At 35.2% G+C, this 23,348-nt stretch overlaps 2 long non-coding RNA genes across 2 annotated transcripts; both read right to left on the bottom strand.

Moving 5' to 3' along the window:
* Window positions 1-1,316: 1,316 nt before the first annotated feature.
* LOC145061207 (uncharacterized) lies at window positions 1,317-1,715 on the bottom strand. The gene is made up of 3 exons (XR_013687131.1): window positions 1,635-1,715; window positions 1,481-1,542; window positions 1,317-1,389 (listed from the first exon to the last, which is right to left on the bottom strand). It is a non-coding gene; the product is annotated as an uncharacterized LOC145061207 (long non-coding RNA).
* A 12,873-nt stretch (window positions 1,716-14,588) lies between these two features.
* Window positions 14,589-15,322, bottom strand: LOC145064895 (uncharacterized). Its single transcript, XR_013688131.1, has 2 exons — window positions 15,102-15,322; window positions 14,589-15,018 (listed from the first exon to the last, which is right to left on the bottom strand). It is a non-coding gene; the product is annotated as an uncharacterized LOC145064895 (long non-coding RNA).
* Between the last annotated feature and the right edge of the window lie 8,026 nt (window positions 15,323-23,348).

The raw sequence follows: 23,348 nt of genomic DNA, 5'->3' as shown, positions 1-23,348 counted from the left end.
ATTGCTCCATAAACATACAAAGAAAAACACCGCAATCTTTGTTGGGGAACGTTTTCTTCATAAATGAATTGCATATTCAATGGAATCCTTGGGATGTTCCTCCGCGCCCAATACTTAATCTTGTCCAAATGATTTGCCACCCGACGTTCAAATTTGGAAAAGATTCCTTCGGATTGGAATTTTTCATAAGCACCTCTACCAAGACTGTCATAAATATGCACTTCCATTGACGCTAATCGTAGTTCCCCAAATAGCCAATGATTAGGGGATGAATGAATCGGCAATAAGACCTGTATAAGGATCAGAAAATAAAATTATGTTTATTTACATCACAATACAAAAACATCACAATACAAAAACATAACAAAAAAACGATATTATTTTCAATATAAACTATTAAGTTTACCGTATCAACATCCCACCAAGCAACCATGAAGTTGGGGTATGTAGCAATACCAGCCATAAACGCCCTCCAGTCCTGTCCTTCTTCCAAAGCATGAGAACCAAAAAAAATTGGAGGCATTATTGTATGTCGGTCGCTCTCAAACCGTCTCTCCATCAAAAGTTGGTACCAAATGGTTATATGCTGCACACATGATACTTTTGTTATTGACTAAAAAAGAATTAACTTTTAAAAGAATTAATTAACAATTTATTTACCGCTGACTCCAACCATCCGTCGTGTGTATGCCCAAACAATGAGCTCCAAAAATCTCTATCTAACACGAAATTAAACAAACGATGTTGCACATCGTATGAATGCAATACATAATTTTGGATGACATCCTCACCGCCTGCTACGTAAGGTTGCAGGCGCAACCTGGAGAAGTCATGAGCAACACCAAAAACTGGAGGAGGAACGGGGCTTGTTGATTTCATACCAACCTTCTTTTTTGTTCTTCTTTTTTGTTTCGGTGTCGTGTGCAACTAAAAACAATATTCAAATGTTTAAATGTATATCTTTCAGATAATTCACATAAACATAAAATCAACAGTTTATAAATAAAACGAATACCTCGGTGTAAGGAGTGCATAAAAATTGTGATGGTTTTCGACTCCTAGGTTTATCGGGTGTAACTTCTTTGTCATCATCATCATCATGAAAATAATCTACATTTCCCATTATTATAAGTTCGTCTTCATCCGGCACATCATCATCAAATTTGTTCCCTGCATTGTCATTCCTCTCCTCCCACTCCTACATTAAAGATAATACTTTATACTTAATAACGAAATACACATAATTTAATAAGCAATAATATCTAAATAAACAAAATATTAATATTAATGTAACTATATAATAACCTATTTAACTTCACTATAATCGTTTACATCACACACATCATCATCAAATTTGTTCCCCGCATACTGAGTACTCTCCTCCAACACCTACATTAAAAATATAACTTTTTACTTAATAACAAAATACACTTTATTAAAAAGTAATTATTAAAATCGTAAAGGTAACATCTATAACAACCTTGTCGTCTTGAGTATCACCAAAAACATTTTGAGTTGTATTGTTTTTATTCATCACTTCATCTTGCACAACCTATATTTTCAAATATAAAATATGAACACAGGTATTCATATATGTTAATAAAATTTAATAAATAATGTAGCGTGTAACTAACCTGTTCATCATAATTTCTTTGTGACACTGTCGGTTCCTCAAAAATAATGTCGTTCCAAAATTGTTCATTATTCACTTCTTCAAAAAAAAACCTCTGTACGTTTTTGTTGATTCATAAACACATGCTGCTCCAGTGCATGTACCCGTTTCAACAACTCGTCTAGCTTGTGTTTCCCACTGCCCCGACCTCTACCATGAGAGCGACCACTGGACGACATACTAGATGAAGATTCGTCTTGTCTCCTAAAATGGTCCCGTACTAGGGATGGAACTGCTTTCCCTTCACCATATACATACTCTTGAAATGACATATAATAAAAAGATGTCATCTCACCATCACCCGGTAACATGTTTTGTCTTGGTGGTAGCCCCTCCTAAAAAATTAAACATATTAAAAATGCATATAAAACTATAATAATCAACTTTATTAATAATAAACGAAATATTTTTAAACCTGCATCTTTGACCAAATCTTGTTCACGTCAACCCATTTCAATTTTTTTGTTCCGCTCTATCTTTTCATCCAAGGCAAGTCTTTATTTTTTCTCAATGCAAATCCACATGCACGAACAGCCGGAATCATCTCATATATCCATATCTACAATTTTGTACAATAACAGTAATAAAAGTTAAAATTAAAATAAAAAATATAACAATAAAACAATTTAAATATAAGAAAATTTTTATACCCTAATTGGAGCCGTAAATCCTGAGACGGAATACTTTAAAGTTTGACCACGCTCAGGAAGTGATAAATAATGATGTATCTTATTCCCCGTATCCTCAAGGTCAACATAAGTAAAATCCCATAGATAGCTACCCCAAGCGAAGCTAACAAAACAAAAAAAACAAAATTGATTATTATATAAATTATAACATTAATAAAATAGAACTTTTAACGTAAAGAAAATATACCTATTCCAGAGATCCAAATTCTCAGCCAAATAAAACCAATCTTGTGGCACCTGATCGTTAACTTCTTTGCCCAAAAAACCTTCACACAAAATGTATATCAAACATACTCTAACTGCATCAAGGTCGTCAAGTGCTAGGAATGTTTGATTTAAAATTAATAAAGTTGATTATTATATAAACGACAAATTTTCAACTTAGTATGGTCCGAAAATAGCCGTTCACGCAGTAAACATCTTTTTTTACTGCTTATTAATTTTTCCGACCCTTTTCTCCCAATGTTTTTTGGATACTCCCCAAAATTGAAGCCGGTAATCAAACAAAACTGTTCCGGCCCATAAACCATTTTGGTATTGCCTACTCGAAAATATAAACGTTTTATTCCATCTGGAGATAAAACAGGGTCCGGCCGGATCTGATGAAGGAACATTTTATGAAACAATAAAGCGTCCCCTTGTAAACGAGGGACATCAATAAAATAGCCAAAGACGGTATTTCTGAAAATAGCACGTCGGGCATCATCTAAAACTTCAAAGACTTCCCATATGTTACCGCCAGAGCCTTTTAGGTTCGCAAAGGCTTTCGTATTCATTAAACTAAAATCATGCTGCAAAAAAAAACACAAAAACAAATTAGATAACTAAAAAATATATTTTTTTTTAAATATATGATTACAAACTGCAAATACTTTGTTAATTACTAATATATATATATTTCCCCGATAAAAAACAATAACATACACATATATAAACAATTTTCCAAGTTATACAACAAATATATTTACGATAGAAAACAATATCATACATAATTATATAAATATTTTCAACTTAAACATATTTTCAACTTAAACAAATTTTCAACTTAAACGACAAATATATAAACAATTTTTATCTTTCTAATTAAAACTAACATTATATAACCATATAAACAAAAAAAAGTTAAAAATAAAACGACAACCAAACTAACAATTTTGCAAGTTATACGACTACTTTATACAAAATTTTCAACTTATACGACAAATAAAAACAATTTCTAACAATATATATACGACAAATTTTCAACTTATACAAATGTTATACGACAAATATATATACAAACAACTATTTTGCAGTTTATATAAACAATTATAGGATAAAAATTTACAAGATTTCAGGTTATACAACAACTAAAAAAACTACAAAAATAACAAATTGTAAACATTATCTACGCAGTCTCTACTTGTCTCTACTTGCATTTAAACTTCAAGTATACTAAAAATATACTAAAACTATCAAACACAACAAAATTACCCTTTTTTTAACACTAAATAATACAACAATTGATAAAAAAAAAATAACTTTAAACATTAAAAGAGTTAAAATCTAACCATATTTGCGGGATTGTTGACATAATCCTCCATTTTCTTCAAAAACTAGCCAAAATTCCGAGAGAAGCCCAAAGTTAGAGAGGGTTTTTGCGTAGAGAATGGTGAAAATGAAAAAAAAAAAAAACGTTTTTATACCTAAAAATCACCCATTTCGCAGATGAGAAGGTCCCATCTGCGAAATGGGCATCTCATCTGCGAATGTACAAGTGCCTGAAGCACAACTGTGCTTCAGGCACTTGTACATTCGCAGATGAGATGCCCATTTCGCAGATGGGACCTTCTCATCTGCGAAATGGGTGGCTAAATATGTAATCCCGATTTTTTTTGGCTATTTTTGTAATGCAATTAGTGTAATTGGCTATTTTTGTCATTTTCTCAAAAAAATATCCATACATTGAAATTCCATATTTTTATTAATCATATCTCCTATCCTAATAAATAAGTAGCCAATTGCCACGTGGCAATCGCTCAGCCTCTATACGACTTATTTTCCCGCTCAATATTTCAATGTGATTTTCCGAAATCACCCTTCAGCTATTATAAACCCCTTGCGTTTCACCTTCTTCCCTTTGTTCGATTTTCCGGTTATCTACTCATTTGAATTTGAATTCGAACAGAGCAAACCCAATAATTCAGGAATCAAAAATGCAAACACTACTAGAAACATAGGTTTTAGAGACGAATGAGTCCATCGCTAAAGATCGTTTGCGACAGATCAGCGACAGATTTACTCTAGCGAATTAGAGTGTGGCTAATGCCTTAGCGAGGGGTTTAGCGACGGATCAGTTTTTTTGCGACGGCTATAGCAACGGAATGTCCATCGCAAATTGGTCACTTAATATGGTTATTTAGGATACTAGCGAGAAAACGTAATACAATATTCCGTCGCAAATCCCTTGCAAAACTCTATTTTTTTTCGTCGCTGATCCCTCACAAATTTAAGATGCGATTTTTTTTTCATTCTGTAGCTAATCCCTCACAAATTTAGGATGTGATTTTTTTTTCTTTCCCTAGCTAATCACTCGAAAATATATAATATGATATTTTATTTTGGTTACTAATGTAAAACAAAAATAACAAAAACATCAAATAATTATAAAATCTCAAACTAAACATTAACATTCAAATACCAAACACATCCAAAAATTATACTGTCCAGACATTAACATTAAAATACCAAAAGCATCTGTCAAAGTTTAACACTGATTAAGTTTTGATTTAAAAGTATAAGGTACCATAATTCTTAATTTCATCTCATATTTTGATTCCACATACGTCTTCTCCATTTCTTGATATCTTGCATCCAAAAGAAGGATTGGAATGGAACTGGGTTCCGATTCCAGTTTAGACCCACATAAATAGGACCACATGCTACTTACTTTGATGTCTTCCGACTTTTTTCTAGACCAGGGATCTTTGTTGGAAGCAAATGCAGGACAGGAATGGAATTGAATTCCGATTCTGACCAAAAAGTAAAAGAGGAAGGAAATACAGTGTTTGTCGATTGGTCTTCATATTTGATTTTTTGAACATTTGTGTTGAGTCTTACGGACCATCTACCACACAAAAATTAACAACACATTTAATATTTTTATAAAAAAAAGGATGCAATATTTTGAATTATGAAGGAAATTACAAAATTAATCTTTGTGGTCTCTAGGTCATGCCATGTGCCCTTCTCTAATTGCATACAACCGCCTTTATCAGCAAAATTTTATACCACCGGGAACGCTGAAAGTTGATTCCTCAGAAATAGGGAAAAAATGCACACATTATTTAAAGTTTATATCCATGAAAGATTATTTTATAAAACTAAAAAAAGTACCTACCATCGATCATTTCGAGGAGTTAGAAATATATTAAACCTCATAAACAGTATAAGTGACAAATAACTCATTTTTATTCCAATTATCTTCTTTCATTTCAAAAGTCAGCTGTTGACTTAAGTAGGAAGAAGTGGAAGTGGTTGTCTTGAATCAGAATCTACACAATGACAGCTTGAAAAAAAATTAAAAACAAGTGTTATAGATTTTATATATAAGTACATGTTGTTGCTTTTGTTGTTGCTTTTGTTGTTGCTTTTAACAGGTTCCAATTCCAACACTCTGTTTTCTTCATCCTTAACTTTTGAAAGAGGGGAAAAGAACTGGATATAGAAAAAGAAGCAAAAGTTGGTAGAATATTTATGAAAGAAATGGAATCTATCAAAGGAATTGGAATCTCCAATTCCAACTCCATCGGAATCCACAAACCATTTACCTGGTGCATTGAAATGAAAACAATAGAAATTCCTAGCATGGAATTTATAGTCAAAGTATGACCATACAAAGCAGCAAAGCTTGTGAAGATTGTTGCAACAAGTGATGAATATTTTTTTTAAATTGTATCTGCATGACACAAACAAATAGTATTATTACTAAAAAATAAATAAGTTATATTTTGGGGTTTCGTACAAGAAATATAATTTACTTATTTTACCTGCATATTTGAAGAAAAATGAGGATAAAACTCCTTGCCCTGCATTGTTTATAATCAAAATCATGGTAGCTTTTGAATGTCCATGCAAAATATCAAAGCTTTCAGGCCCTAAAAAATAAAAAAATAGGACATAAATTAATTGTTTTGCATTCTTTTGTTGTTCAAAAATAGGACATAAATTATGGTTAGTAGATTACATGTAAATAGAGTTATCGACTAGTCAACTCAGCCATTTTTTTTACATGTAAATGGAGTTCTATATAGGAGGGATTTGACAGTGTTCCACAAAATCCTAAACTCGGACCATAAACTGATTCGGTATATGAAGCTCTCTCGAATCTACATATGCATAGCCCAATTAAGTATATGAAAAAATGGAAGTGAAATAAAATTAAAAAAAACATAAACTAGTGTAAAGAAGCAGAATGAAAGTGTCTTACAACTGATTGTTTATGTTGATGCATTGGAGAGATCACATATTCACATACCCTCCAAAGTTATAATTACCACCAATGTTTATACAGATATAATAATCCATCATAACCTACATTTAACACAAGCTCTCATAAAGCCTTTTTAAATCACACTACCCTTCTGAAATAGAAGTCCCATCTGCAAGACTAAAAGAATTGACACATTAAAGTGCTAAAAGAATTACAATTTAGAAAAAAAAAAAAAGTAAACTTCCAACTTACCATAATCAGTTGCAATACTATGTGATGTTGCAGCATTGGTTATTTTCTCTGTTATTTCCAGTATTTGGAGCCTAATAGCAGTACTAACCTAAAAAAATAAGTCTTTTTGCGGGATATTTTCCATAATGTTTTAGAGAAACAAACAAGTGTTGTTAGTAAATCATCTGACAAAAAGATTATTCTTGATAGTTGTGTTTCATTATACCTCCAACAATGACTAAACCATCTAACTTCAAGACCTTGCATGCAGCCATGACAAAATTTACTTGATCTGTGGTTCTTATTTGGTCCTTTGTTCGTCCCAATGGATCATACCCACCTTCAAAGGGTCAAGATAGTCATATATGAAATTACTTGAAGAAACTAGAAAGAAAGAACAACAAAATTATATTTCTCATTAAGTACCTTGATTTTTGTAGGATTTCTTCCCAAAGTTCCTAAACAAGAAATCAATACACCAGTCAATGAAATCTATAATTTCTCTAAGTACCACATATATTTCAGAATACATACAAGTTTTTGCCTCAAAATAGGATGTAGGGATTCTCTCAATGCTTGTGTTGAAGCTCCAGTTCTAAAAGCTTGTGCTTGAGCCAAAGCTTCTCTTAAAGAACACGGTTGGCTAGAGGAGCTGACCTGGGAGTTCACTCTTTGCCACAAATATCCATTTTCAGCTGCACCTTGTGGCTGCATTTCATGTGATGAATTTAGAAATACAATAAACAGGTGTCATGATAACTGAATTTGACCAGAAGGAAGAGATTATAACAAAATATACCCTAATTTCTTGACGAGATGCCTCAGATAGATACTGATTAATAGCAGGTGAAAGTGGAGACAATTAACATATATATATATATATATATATATATATATATATATATATATAACTTTATCTAAAAAGGTTGCTTAAAATACATAAACTATTTGATACCTTTCCTTGAATGCATTTCTTCCCATTGTTCACTACATGAATGCTTGAGTCCACAATTACACTTATAATTGGATCTTGAAACAAAGAACGAAACTTTTACTGGTCACATTAGGTATTATTCAAATAGTGAGATACTCAAATGATAATTTCTCTCTATGGACTATTAGATGTTAACTCTAAATACCACACAACATGAACAAAGCTCTAACTCGATAGCTATATCCTTGACCTAAAAGTCAAACATGGATCCTACAAAGATAATTAAAGATAATGATCCTAAACATTATGGAAATCATGACCGATGTCATTTTGAAATTGAGCCCTTTGTCAAATGCATACACCCAATACTAAATTCATGTAAGTTTAAATCTACAAAAGAATCCATCTGCTAATATATAGTCCATAATATTATGATCATCAGGAAGTAAAAATTAGAGTTAAGATGATAATCAATATGAAAATTCTCATTGACTAAAGATTTAAAAAATCATAAAAACTCATCCAGAGACCGAGGGTTTTAAACTGTAATAGAAAAAACAAGATATAAACAACGAGAAAACCCTAGGAAAACCAAAACTGTGAATTAAGGAAGGTAGAGCTTAGAAAGAGAGTCGTGACTTGAGCTAAAATTAAAATAGAGTTAAGAGTGCTACATGGAAATTGGAACTTACACACTACTAGGAAACAGAACTGGAAGCTGATGAAGACTCCTTTAGATTTGGTCTACTTTATAAGAGAGGATGAACCATCAGTTAAACCAACGTTGGCAGGGAAATGACGAGTCAATGAGGTAGGCCAACGGACTGAAACGAAAGCCAGCGAGAATATGATTTCTAAGGTTTTCCAATACTCTTCAAGCGATGCAAGGGGACGGTGATGGAGGTGATTTTCCGGTGGAGGAGGGATTTGAGTCAACAAATGTTAGATTAGGATTTTGGGAGGAAATCGTTTAGGGCTTTGGGAAGAAATCAGAAGGAATGAAAATAAAATAAGGGAATGGGAAAAAAATCGGGGGGTGAAAATAAAACGAGGGAAGGAAAAAAGAAGGAAAAGCTGGGAAAAAATGGAGACGTCGATTTCTGCGAGCGATTGGCGGGGGCCAAGAAAAAAAGACATGCGATTTTTAGTAATCTCTCGTTTTTCCATGGTTAAGAGCTTTTAATTTGCGACAAATTAGTTAGGGAATATTTGGTAACACTTGTGTTTCTATCCTAGGCATTTATATTGAGGTGATAGTCTAGATAAACCTTTGTAACTCATTTTGAAGAAATGAAAAAGGAATTATGTGAGTTCTATGTGTTTTATGTGTTTTATGCTTAATTATTAGGGTTTAATTAATTAAGAATAAAAATAAGCGTCAAAATTAAAGTGTGAGATAAGCCCGATATCTTTACATAAAGTTGTAGTTGTCGAAACAAGGATTTCGGGGATATAAAGAATACCAAAATCCGAGTTATAACGAAGAAGTTATGATCTGTCGAAGTTTCGCGACAAAACCGGCACGGTGCTGAATGTCATAAAAAGTGAGTTTTTGATAAACTACTTTTTAGCATTAGTGATCTAAACAAAAGTCGTAGTATTCGTTAAACCGAGAAGTTCAATAAAAAGAACGCCCAAATCTCACTTCGTATGAGGAAGTTATGATTTTTCGAAGTTTCAGCTTAGCAGTAGACAGCTAAAAACTCGAATTTTAGATCGAACGATTTTTAGCCGACACAACCTAAACAAGAATTGAAGGTCTCGTCATTAGTAGCAAAACGGTAAAACGTTTGACGAAAACGGACGTCGGATGAAAAAGTTGTGAATTCTTAACGGATTTCCTGTCCCGGTCTGTTAAAAATAATAAGATAAAAATTAAATTCAAAATTAGACGACGAAGTCTAAAAAAAAGTTGTAGAGCGTAATTTTACCTACGTGTGCATATAAAGAACGTCAAAAACGGAGCTTGTATGTGAAAGTAATGGATTTTAGAAGTTTTGGCGCGAAAATCGAGAAAATCCGCATAGTCACGAGTTGCCACGTCACCCTTGCCTCGCATGCGCCACGTGTCCAAAAATACTGTTGAGTCATCCGAGCTGCTGAGTCATCCGAGCATGTGGCCTTATCCGAAGTGGTCCAGTGAAGATCCGACGCGTGTCTTATCCCTCATGTCCGAACCCTCGCAGAAGCCACAAGCTTCCCTCATCGGATCCGGACTTTGGTCCAATCACATGCCGCCAGCAGATCCTTCGCATGCGCAGCCACGTGCGAGCCTATGTCCTGCGAGCCTTCGGATCTTCGCCACCTAGAAGCTTCTCAGCCGTCCGATCAGAAGCTCGCTCCTATAAATAGGAGGGTGCGAACGCTCCCGGCTAGAATTTAGAAATTGGCAATTTTGGCCCCTTTTTCACTATTTTGGCTATTTTCACATCCCCCGAAGCCCCGGTACTTATTCCAAAGCCCGGAATACTCCACGAAGAGCCTGTAAAGCCCGGAAAATTTATCTTTTTTGTTTCGAAGCCCGACTTTTGCAGAGCCCGGTTTCTCAATAAAACTCTCGGTTTTATTAGAAACGATCGTTGTAGGAAACGAATTGATGCCCGATTATCATCAAATCATGTGAGTGTATAGTCAGTTTCATTTTACACATAGATATGAATTATTTACCTTATAATACGTGCTATGTGTAAATATATTAATTGTTTATTTGAGGTGACAGTTGAGTTGATGTTTTATACAAGTTTTAAACTGTATAAGTATTTTTATCTACATATATGTTGGGTAGAACATGGGTAGATAGTGATGTGTGATAAAATAAAATTGATGAGAGGCCTCGATGTGTTTTGAGATCCAGTCATCTAGCAGAGTTTGGATGATGACCACGGACTTTCTAGACAGTCAAGTGGGAAACATTAACAGGTCTGCAACCTGTAGGTGTTAATGAACTTGGGTGTTCATTCGCTGTACTCCATCCCCCTCATGGTTGCCTTTAGGACATGTATGGCTGAGGAAAACCCTTAGCGGTAGTGTCCATCTCGATGATATTCTTTAGGCTAGGTCCCTTGTGAAAAGTGTTTAGGGACGTAAAGTGAGGATAACGGGAACGGGTAGTCAGGGTTATTCTTGATTGGTGAACTTAATAAGTTTATTATTATTGTGGGTTGAAAACCCTATATGCTCACTAGGCTCCCAAGCTTGACCCACTCAGCTTTTTATGTTACAGGTAGTGGACCCCGAGCATAGTCGGAGGACGACGAGAGATTTTTGGATTATAGGCCAGTAGTTGTAAATAACTGTCGAAAGGTTTATAATGTCTTGTTTATGCTTTTGATCTGTATCGGAACATGACATCCCGAGGTTTTGATATATATGGAAAATATATACCTTCTTAATGAAGGGTTTTGATAAACTTTTATCATATGTTGTTTGGGGACCAATTCCGCAACATCTTTTGAAAAGATTTCTCTGATTTTATTTTAAAAAGCATAAATTAAGTCGGTCTTTTCTGGCCGAGAAATTAGGGGATGTCATAGTTGGTATCAGAGCATTAGTTTAAGCGAACTAAGAAATTATAGAATTTCTAGACTTAAACTTAGAATGCTAGGTGATGATTGTGAGATGGGTGTCTACCATATTTTAGACACGAGCACTAGTTTATTTTAGGAAAGATGCCTAAAATGCCCTTATGTGCTAAATGTTATGTGTTTGCCATGTGTGCCATTATTTGTTCGGATCTATGGTCTGTTGCCGACCGGATCTGGAAACCTTATGTGTGTAGGATTCTAAGCGTATGATTACGAGATTAGAACTAACATATAAACGTTTCGGAGTGATAAGGGAATTAAAATGTCTAACAAGGATAAATACCTAAATTCGCCTTTTTTGGTATATAGATTGTAATGGCAAGAACTCGTAGTGGAGCTACAAATGCAAACGGAAACATGGGTCAACAGCCTCAACCTCAAGTAGTTGAGCAAGCACCTGTTGTAGGAGCTGCACCTGAGCTAATGACGATGGCTGGGGTACAAGCAATGATCCAAATGATGTTAGATCGCCAGATGGAGGAGACAAGGCGATTACTACAACAACTTAGGGAAGAGACTACGATGCCTGTTGAACAGCCCGTATTAAATGAAGGGCAATCAGTAGGAGGGAACTATAGTGAGACTCTTGGTCAAGACAACCCACCGATAGTTAGAAAAGACAACGTGGATGGAGGAGTTGATGGACGCGGGTGAAAACACAAAGATTTCATGGCATCTAAACCGTCGTGTCTATCTGGAAGTCCGACACCGGTGGAAGTCATGAATTGGATCTCCGAAATGGAGACGATGTTTGAAAGTTGCGAGTGCAGCAACAAACAAAAGTCTGCACTTGCGATTCCTCTGTTAATGTCTGGTGTGTTGAGTTGGTGGAGGTTACTAGCTAATTCGATGCCCATGGGAGAAGCTAGTAAGATGTCTTGGGAAGATTTTGTGGTACAACTAAAATTGCAGTACTGCTCTGAGCAGGATCTTCTGGAAATTAATAATCAGTTCCAGAATTTAAAGAAAGGAAAGATGAACGTTACTGAATACGCTGCTAGTGTTACAGAAAAGATGAAGCTTGTTCCTCATCTAGTTCCAATTGAACTCTCTAAGGTCAACAAGTTTTCCCTCGAATTACCAGCGGACTTTGGTCCGATGGCTAAGCAAGCAACCACTTTGAAAGCCGCCATCTGGGCTGCTAAGAATGCTCCATCTATGTATTTATTTGAGTTAACGTCCACCTCGATTTTAGTGATCGTTTGGTGCCATAATTGTCAATTTTTGAAGCCTGATGACCTAGAAGTGTTGAGGTATTTTAACCAAAAGTGATGAGTTATATGATTCTTCAACCCTAAGAGTCGATGATAGGTCTACTTTCATGTTTTGGCTTGATTAAATTGGGATTTTTCACGTTTTGGTTTGACTGAATTAGAATTTTTCACGTGTCTTTTTCCTTTTCGTCCCTTTCAATCGAATGTTTATGGTCTATCTCTGTTTGCTTTTCAATTGAGGGTGAAATACCAATCGCCAATCGACAACGCCTAAGATCTATATGGAATTCAATTTTTGGTATTTTCTTGTCTTATTCAAAAGATAAAATAATAATTATTTAATACATTTTATTTTAAATGTCTAAAATCCGAATATGTTAACTAGATGATTGAGAATCCTAATTTGAATATGAAAGGAAGATTAAATAAGATAATTATCTTCTCTCCATATATCATAATAAATAAGAAAACAAACATGGTTTCATAACTTAATAGCACTTAAAACTAACATTAAGAAATGTAAACAACAAAAGATAGATTAAAACATTGAATTCATATCTTAAGAAAAGGAAAAACAATAAAAATAAAAATTGACATACTTGATGTAGATAAGATGGTGTTTCACCATCGAAGAGAATGAAATTGAGACAAGTTGACGGTGTTTCACCGGAGCGATGAGGCAACAACAACGATGGGGGTTGTCAACGGCATCAGATCTGGTCCGTCAATCTCGTTAGGATTCATAGATTTAGAGGCATAAATCATACAACGTAGATCTAGAGGTGTAAACCGTAGATTTGTTGCCGAAGATCGTAGATCTATAGCCGGAAATTATAGATCAGAGCACTTCAGATATGATAACGTCATAGATGAAGTTTTAGGTCTAGGTTTTCGTCTAAGGTTCTTGAACAAGGGGTCGGGCAATAAAATTGGCGATGTTCAGGAGCTTCTTTGAAGACGTTGAAGTCGCCGAAGAAGGTAACGTCGCTGGAGTCAACATATTGCCGTAGTAAAATTGTCGTCTAAGCTTGCATTAATGAGTAATAGATCAGACTATGACATGGAGAAGATAAAAAAAAGTAAGGAGTTATGACATTGGCGGCATCAGTGTCGATTTCGATTCTGGCGAGGCAGAGGTGGGGCGGACATCAATGGCGACAAGAAGTGGTGTTAAGGTTGTGTTGGTGGGAGAGTTTGAGAGTAGTTGATTGTATCAAATCTAATAGATCTTATATAAATGAAAAAATATTGAAATTTTGATCTAAATGTTAGTTTTTAGAGTTAAAGGTCTCAAAATGGCAATTTTTCCCATATTGCTATAAAACCTTACAAAAAAAATAAGACCTAAAATTGACAAATATACCCTTAATAATAAGCTACAAATAATGATTCCTAGAGTTCCTAATCTTTTTTATTTCTCATTGATCATATATATATATATATATATATATATATATATATATATATATATACACACACACACACTCTAGGTGTGAGACTTATTAAAAATAAAAATTTAATATAAAACTATAGCTTACATATATAGACCCTAAATAAAATGTGGATTTTAAATTTAAGAAAATTGAAAAATAAAAGAAAATGACAAGTGTAAAAAAAATAATTCAAAAAATCCTAAAGATGAATATGTCAAATTTAATGAGAACATGATATTTGGCAAAAATGATTTTTATTTTTTAGGTTAGAAGATATATATATATATATATATATATATATATATATATATATATATATATATATATAAAATTTGTGATGTAAAGGAAAAACGAAAGAAATTAAACAAGACATTGAAAACGATATATTTTCGGACATAAGAGTTCAAAGATCTCTTATTTTACAATACATATTAAGTGCATACTTCCATCGAAAGAAGTGTTGCTAGTTATTTGTTTTACATATAAGCACTACATAATGCATAACTGCATTGTGAAACATCTTTTTAGTATATGACTGAAAAGATGGTTATTTCTCGATGTTTCCATTAGTTTTGAGTTTGTTTGTAAGCAGTTGCCTCTACAAACGTCTTGCAACACTTGCACCCTCCTTTAATGTGGTAAGATTTACCAGTACAACAACCAAGCTTGCAACCTTTATGTCCAGGATTATTTGGATCGTATAAACCCTTACCGGGCTTAACACCTTTGTCATGCCTTCCAATACTACCACCTATGATGTGTTCTCCATGTCCACCAGCCTTAGACTCGCCTACAACATTAAGTGTTAATTAACTTGCAAGATTTATACGTTTTTTTTTAAAATAAAACACATATGAGAGAAAATTTATTTACTGTTAGTGTTTTCAGCCAACGTCGTAGCTACAACCACCTCAGAGGTAATGAGAAGGACAACAGCGAAAGCTAGATTAAGAAGAAGGAAAGCTCTTGGAGCCATTTTCACCTATTTATACAAAATGAAATATATGGAAGAGAGGTGTGGAAATTAGTGTGTTACACGTCTCAATTTATAGAAGGTTTTATGAATGAAAAAATTATTGCTATGCCCTACTTTGTTTAGTGGTTGGGTGGTGGGGAGTGGGTCTAAGATTAGGATACTATCTTTTTTTTTCCTGCATGTGCCTCAATTTTATCACTTTTTTTTAACAAGAAGCAAGAAATATATTAAAAAGAAGGGTAAATTACATGGATGGTCCCTGTGGTTTGGGGTAGTTTACGTGGTTAGTTCCTATAAAGAATTTTTAACTCGAACGGTCTCTATTATACTTTTTTATTGCACGTTTGGTCCATGCCATACTTGAAATGACTGTTATACCCTTTTCTTATTTTATTTTATAGTTTATTATTATTAATTATAATTTAAAAAAGCATTAATTTTGAATCCCTACTCCATTCCCCACCAATATCATGATTTGTCCGAGTTAAAAATTCTTTTTAGGGACTAACCATGCAGACTACCCCAAACCATAGGGACCATCCGTGTAATTTACCCTAAAAAGAAGCTAAGGAGCAGCTAGAGGTACATGAATACTAGATTTAGGATCCATATACTAATCAAACCAATTAAATGCCTAGCTTTACAAGCATGATTCTTAATCCAAAAAAAATCATGAAATTACACCTCATTACAACAAATTTTTTTAACCGTAATAATTTTCAAGTTCAAAATAAACCAACGATAAAATTCAACAGCAGATTTAAAAGAGAAAATAGCAATTTTGATTTTCTTATAACAAACTTTTATATTTACATTCTTTTGCCTCTGATTTTTAATTAATAGTTTTCCTCCCTAATTATTAGTATAAAGTTAAATTATTGGTATTTTGTAAGTGACAATTATGCCCCTTATTAGATTTTAAAGATACATTTTTTGTCCCTTACAAAATTTGTTTTTATAGTTTTTCTTTTCATTAATATTAATTTTTATTAATTAGAATTTTTTTTGATAATTGTTATTTGTAGTATTATACCAAATATCATGTATTTTCAAATTTTACTTTTGTCCGTCTCTACCATGCATAATTGTTAAGATAAAAAGTTTATTTTTCTACTTTTATGGTCTAATTTGCAAAGAACTTCTCTGATGCAACGTACAACGTTGCTAAATACTAGCTTTATTTTATATACTACAACAATTTCAAGAATATGACAACAATGAAATGTTAGAAAAATGAAAACCAATGACAACTCATGATATCCGATGGAAAAAATTCTAAATTTCTTTTTAAAAGTTTACTAAAACTTACTATAAAGTGAAATAAAACTAACATTAATAACATATAATATTGTTCTTATTTTAAATCGTAGTGTAATGTTTTATTTTATTTTTTGGTAATTATTATTTATATATTAAGCAAACTAGGTGTACTAAACGGATTAATTAATATAATAAATGACATGTGGAAAAAAAATTAAAATAACTACAAAAGAACATATGACAAAATGTAACGAACCAAAATAAATTTAAACTTTTGAAAAAATATATATTTATACTAAAGAACCATTAAATCTTTTAATTAACCAAAACCGTTATGTTTGATGTATTCAAATAACATTTCAAAATCAACACATCATTTCAACAATATTAATCCATTTATAATTCAAAACAACAACATAACAATAGAAGTATTACACCCTATTCACATATCAAATGCGATAAACAAATATGCAAACATCCATATAATATATAAAAACTAAGATCATACATCTCGTGTCTATTTGTGTAACATCCCGAAATATCAAGAGTAGAGTTGAAGGGCTAAAAGAGTAAGTTGTGAAAGAGTGACTCGGCGAGTCCATGGATGGACTCGGCGAGTCAGTGAGGAGGACTCAGCCAGTAAGCGCTGATTGGAGAAAACCCTAATTCTCGGGGTTGAGCCCTATATAAAGAACATTATGTCTTCCTCCCAGCCTCCTTATCACCCCTTGAGCCCCAGAAAACCCTAAATCGCGGTGAAGCACCATTGTTGAGTGGATTGAAGGCTTGGAGCAAGGGGCTTTGCTTGGATTCGAATTACATTGCAGATGGGGCATCTCTTGGAGGTAATATCTCGTTCTTGGGCTGTTGTTATGTTGTTTCTTCATTTTGGGGTTTGTGGGAACTTGTCTATGGATGTAATGGGAAGACTAGAGGTTAGATCTGAGGTTGCTACCTCAGATCTGGAAGGGAGAAGAATCAGAGAGCATGAAAGTCCCTGTGTTGGAGTGTTTAGTGAAGCTTTCATGTCCCAAACCCTAGCCCAATGTTCAAATGGCCTATATCTCTTTGGATTCACGTAAAGTTTGCCACTTTACGTGATGGATGAGTGGTAGGAGGCTAGATCTATGTTTTGGAGCAATTGCATGGCCTGGAATGCTTCTGAATGGATTCAGACCGGTGGTACTCGGCGAGTCACATGGGTGTTATCACACCCCGAAAACCGAAGGCGGAAACATTTCCGGGGTTGACTCCACGTTGAGTATCAAATCCAATGCACATAGTAAGTAAAGTAAAACAACCATTACATTACATAATAAAGTTTTACAGTTGTTTCAAAAGTAAAGTTTGTACAGTTGTAATACATAGTATATATAGACAAAATGAAACGGGTCTTCATGTACTCCATCTTCTGATCAAAAGAAATCTTCGGGTACCTGTTCTAACGCTGACCTGAGAACACAAGCGGTTTGAAAATCAGCATAAAGCTGGTGAGTTCATAAGCGGTTTTGTTTGTGAACATGATTCGAGTTTCCTTTATGTTTCTGAAATGTCGAATGTACCAAGAAAATCCCATATTTTCTTAATAGTTAGTTATTGATTCACAAACGAAAGGTATGATAAGTTTGTACATTGAAAATATGTTTATTCATGTGAAAATGTATAGTTGGTTATCTGACTGATTAAACTTATTCTGTTTGCTTATCATGTGTTACCAGGAAAGTCCCATACTTTCCTTATTGTATATTACAAATTGTGAAAGATGTAATGTTATCCAGTTTGTTACTCTTTCTAGTTAGGTAAGTGTTACCCAAAAAAGCCCCATGCTTTCCTGCATGTTGGTTTCAAATGTAAACGATGTAAAGATGTAAAAGATGCAATTGTGATTGGTTCCCATGTTTTTCCCAGGAAAGTCCCGTACTTTCCTGAATGTTGGTTACTGTGATGTGAAAGATGTAAAAGATGTATAGAGTGATTCATTATTACTATAAGTAAATCCCTATCATCCCAATTGCGAGTTCCATAACCATACAATAGACTAAAACTTGTGGCAATAAGTAGTCCACATGTGGCAATAAGTCGTCCACATAGTTATGACTTTCGTCACCCTTGAACCATTTCGGTTCGGCTGTAGCTAGCAGCCAGGTGTGGGGTAGTCAGCCCCGTATAGATCTATACACTCAAGTCACGCTCTCTAAATACCAGAGATTCTGGTTATGGGTGTAGTCCTCCACTCGCGTACCTTGGTGGAGTGTTCTCCAAGGACGTGTCTCCAATTATACAGGATTAACAAATTTACTAGTAATAATATGATAGTCCTCCACTTGTGTATATATGTGGAGTGTTACCGAGGACAAAACAGTGTACAGGTATTATATTCAAATGTCTTATGTAATGCTTTTAACTGATCAAATATGGAAAATCATTTGTGAAATATATGTAAAACATAACAGTTTAAAGACCTATTTCACAAATATATGTTAAGTGATCTGCATGTTCAAATGGTTATCAGTTGTGGTAATCAGTAACAAAAGCATATGAATTAATAAACACGCATTTGAAAATATGTTTTGAGTACAAGAATTTCCTTGTACTTTGCTTGTGTTCCCCCCTAAAAAAAGTGAAAACATTGAAAAAGGGTAGGGGTATGAACTCACCGGACTCGGAAACGTGTCGGTTTTGAATGCTAGTCGTTGGTTCGGGGTTTGATTACTCGCGATGACCCTATGTAAAATGAAATAATGTCCATATATATATATATATATATATATATATATATATATAAATATATATATATATATATATATATATATATATATACAATTAGGGATACATTCACTAATCATATGGAACATTACACTCCAATGTGGTTAAACACCTTAAAATGAGCGTTTGGAGTGACCCGGGTGGCGTTTAAGGACTTGTAAAGGCACTAGGGACTTGGGACTTGAGTTTACTCTCCATAAGTAAACATTTAAATGAGTTTACGGCCGTAAACTCATGTGGGTGTGGTTTTGGGTGTTTAAATGGCTTAAATGGCTTACTTGGACATGGGAAATGATTCTAGGCTTTGATCTAAATGCATGGAATGGATTAAAATCACCAAAATGATTAATTTATGGGAGTTTACGGCCTAGCATAGGCTCCTGGCCGTAAACTCCTTTATCCTTATGAAAATGATGCTAAATGTTGTTAAAACCAATCACATGTGATTCTAAAAATTCCCACAAGCCTAGAAATGAGTTTGCAAGTGACATATAAGGGATTTATGGAGTTTACGGCCCATGAAACCCCCTTCATGGCCGTAAACTCTAATATGACAAGCTACAATGTGTTTCAAGGCCTGAAACTAGCATAGAATGGCTTCTAAAATTCATCTAAAGGCTGTAGGGGTGTTTAGTTTGCATTCTAACACCAAAGATTTTGGAGTTTACGGCCCAAGAACAGGTCTTGGCCATAAACTCTTAGAAACCCCATAAAAGATGTGTTTAAGGCCTTCAAAGTATTTTTGGTTGGTCCCTTGATTTATTCCAAAGCTTTTGGTGGTGTTGGATGGCTTTCTAACACCTTAGAATTGGTTTTATGTCAAGTTTTGGGGAGTTTACGGCCCAAGCACTATCCTTGGCCGTAAACTCATCTAAGTCCCCCAAAAATCATGTTTCAAGTGTCCAAATGCTAATACCAAGGTCCTATAATTCATATATAAGCCATAAAGGTGATTTGGGAGGGTTTAAGGGCATGAAAAACCCCATTAACATGAGTTTACGGCCTAAGCTTATGCCTTGGCTGTAAACTCCTTCAAAGTCCTCAAAATCAAAGATTTACATGTTCTAAGTCCATATCTTGAAGTACCTTAGCCATATCTAAAGTCCAATTGAGTTTTGGAAGGAGTTTAAGAGCTTAAAACCCCATAAAATGGAGTTTACGGCCCAAGCTTGCTCCTTGGCCGTAAACTCATGTTCTTGACTCCAAAACTCAATTAAGTCATCAATTTGAAGGCTAAAGATGTTGAATAACATGCTAGAGAGGTTACCTTAAAGATTTGAAGCCTTAAACTTGTGATTTGGACCTTAATTCTAGCTTGGAGGAGAGAGGTTGTAAGAGTTTAGTGTGAATTTGGCCAAAGGCTTCAAATGGAGTCTAAATCATGTTTATATAGTGTTCGAGAATTGGACACGATCGAATTCTACCCGATACCGACGTTAAATGAGGTTTTTGGTCGTACCCGATTGAGTTACCGTAACCCGATATGGAAATTTCTAGAAATATTCTGATCACTAAAGTTGGGTGTAAAACAATTTCTAAATGTATTAAGACACCCCTTAAGTCATTTTAAATCAATATAAATTAATGACTTAATAAAATGGCGAATATTGGAAACGAAATTGAAAATGACATTTGGTTGATCGGATCGAATTACAAGTTGTGGTACAAGAATTGACATGAAATTTCGGGTTGTTACATTATCCCCCCGTTAGAGGGAATTTCGTCCCGAAATTCAAAGTTTAAGACACAAGACAAGATACAAATCATGGATTAGAAAAGAGTTGTGGATATTTTTGTTTAATCGAATCTTCTCGCTCCCAAGTGAACTCCGGTCCTCGCTTGGCATTCCAGCGAACCTTCACCAACGGGATGCGACTCTGTTTCGTACGTTTGATTTCTCGATCCATGATTTCGATTGGTTCCTCCACAAAGTTAAGGTTTTCATTGATTTCGATCTCGTCTAATGGAATCGTTAGGGTTTCATCGGTTAGGCACTTTTTGAGATTTGAAACATGGAAGACAGGATGAATGTTACTGAGTTCGTGAGGTAACTGAAGTTTGTAGGCAACTGAACCGATCCTGGAGAGGATCTCAAAGGGTCCAATGTACCTTGGATTAAGTTTCCCACGTTTACCAAAACATACAGTGCCTTTCCAGGGCGAGACTTTTAACAGAACCCGATCTCCAACCTGGAATTCAAGGGGTTTCCGACGATTATCAGCGTAACTCTTTTGACGATCACGTGAGGCTTTCAGTCGGTTACGGATTTGAATGATCTTTTCGGTGGTTTCGCGGATGATTTCAGGACCAGTGAGAGCACTGTCGGGAATTCGATTCCTGGCTAACTGTGTATCCCCCACCTCAGCCCAGCACAGAGGGGATCTGCACTTACGACCGTATAGGGCTTCGAATTGAGCAGCCCTAATGCTGGTGTGGTAACTGTTGTTGTGCGAGAATTCGATCAAGGATAGATGAGTGTCCCACGATTTTCCAAAGTCAATGACACATGCCCTAAGCATGTCTTCCAGGGTTTGAATTGTTCTTTCACTTTGTCCATCGGTCTGAGGATGATATGCCGTGCTCATATCTAGTTTGGTTCCAAGGGCTTTCTGAAGGGATTGCCAGAATCTGGAGGTAAACCTGCTATCTCGATCAGAGATAATGGATACAGGTACACCGTGTAGACGTACTACTTCCTGGATGTAGATTCGCGCAAGTCTTTCCATCTTGTATGATTCTTTAATTGGAATGAAGTGAGCGGATTTTGTCAAACGATCGATAATTACCCAAATGGTATTGTACCCACTAGAACACTTGGGTAGTTTGGTGATGAAGTCCATGGTAATCATCTCCCATTTCCACTCGGGGATTTCGGGTTGTTGAAGCAGACCTGAAGGTTTCTGATGTTCGACTTTGACTTTGGCGCAAGTCAAGCACTTGCCCACGAATGTAGCTATCTCAGCTTTCATGTTTGGCCACCAATATTGTTTCTTGAGATCCAAGTACATCTTGTCAGAACCTGGGTGAACAGAGTATTTAGTTTTGTGCGCTTCTTCCATGACTATTTCTCTGAATCCTCCGGATTTGGGAATCCAGATTCGATTCATGAAACAGTGAACTCCGTCACCTCTGATCTCAAGTTTCTTTTCCATCCCTCTCAAAGCTTCAGTTGTCATGTTCTCAGGTTTCAGGGCTTCTAACTGAGCTTCTCGGATTTGCACGGGTAGGTTGGAATGGATGGTCATCGTCTGGTTCTTTACTTTGTGGCCTGCACTATCCTTTCGGCTAAGGGCATCTGCTACCACATTGGCTTTGCCGGGGTGGTAACGGATTTCACACTCATAATCACTGAGTAATTCTACCCATCGTTGTTGCCTCATGTTTAGGTCTTTTTGATTAAAGATGTGTTGTAGGCTCTTGTGATCAGTGAAGATTGTGCACTTGGTTCCGTAGAGATAATGTCTCCAAATCTTTAATGCAAAGACTACAGCTCCTAGTTCCAAGTCGTGTGTAGTATAGTTGACCTCGTGTGCTTTCAACTGCCTTGAGGCGTAAGCAATCACATTTCCTCTTTGCATAAGCACACAACCTAAACCTTGATTAGACGCATCGCAGTAGACGACGAAATCCTCTGTCCCTTCAGGCAGAGACAGAACAGGCGCGCTACATAAGGCTTTCTTCAACGTTTGGAATGCAGTTTCTTGCTTATCACTCCAACAAAAGGGTACACCTTTCTGTGTTAGAGTGGTTAAAGGTTTGGCGATTTTGGAAAAGTTTTGAATGAATCGTCGATAGTAGCCGGCGAGACCCAAGAATTGGTGAATTTCTGTGGGTGTTTTCGGTGCCGACCAATTCTCTATTGCTTTAATTTTGGAAGGATCTACATGAATACCCTCCCCGCTTACCACGTGACCGAGGAAAGTTACCTTCCGTATCCAGAATTCACATTTGGAAAATTCCGCGTATAGTTTTTCGGATCTGAGGGTCTCCAACACTAGCCTCAAGTGTTGTTTGTGGTTTTCTTCGCTTCGGGAGTAAACGAGGATGTCGTCAATGAACACGATGACGAATTTATCTAAGAAGGGACGGCACACCCGGTTCATAAGGTCCATGAACAC

This window comes from Lactuca serriola, chromosome 7 (genome assembly GCF_051521515.1).
Source record: "Lactuca serriola cultivar US96UC23 chromosome 7, Lser_US96UC23_V15, whole genome shotgun sequence".
In the NCBI taxonomy this organism is placed as follows: Eukaryota; Viridiplantae; Streptophyta; class Magnoliopsida; order Asterales; family Asteraceae; genus Lactuca; species Lactuca serriola.
This window is presented reverse-complemented; position numbering and strand designations above follow the sequence as displayed.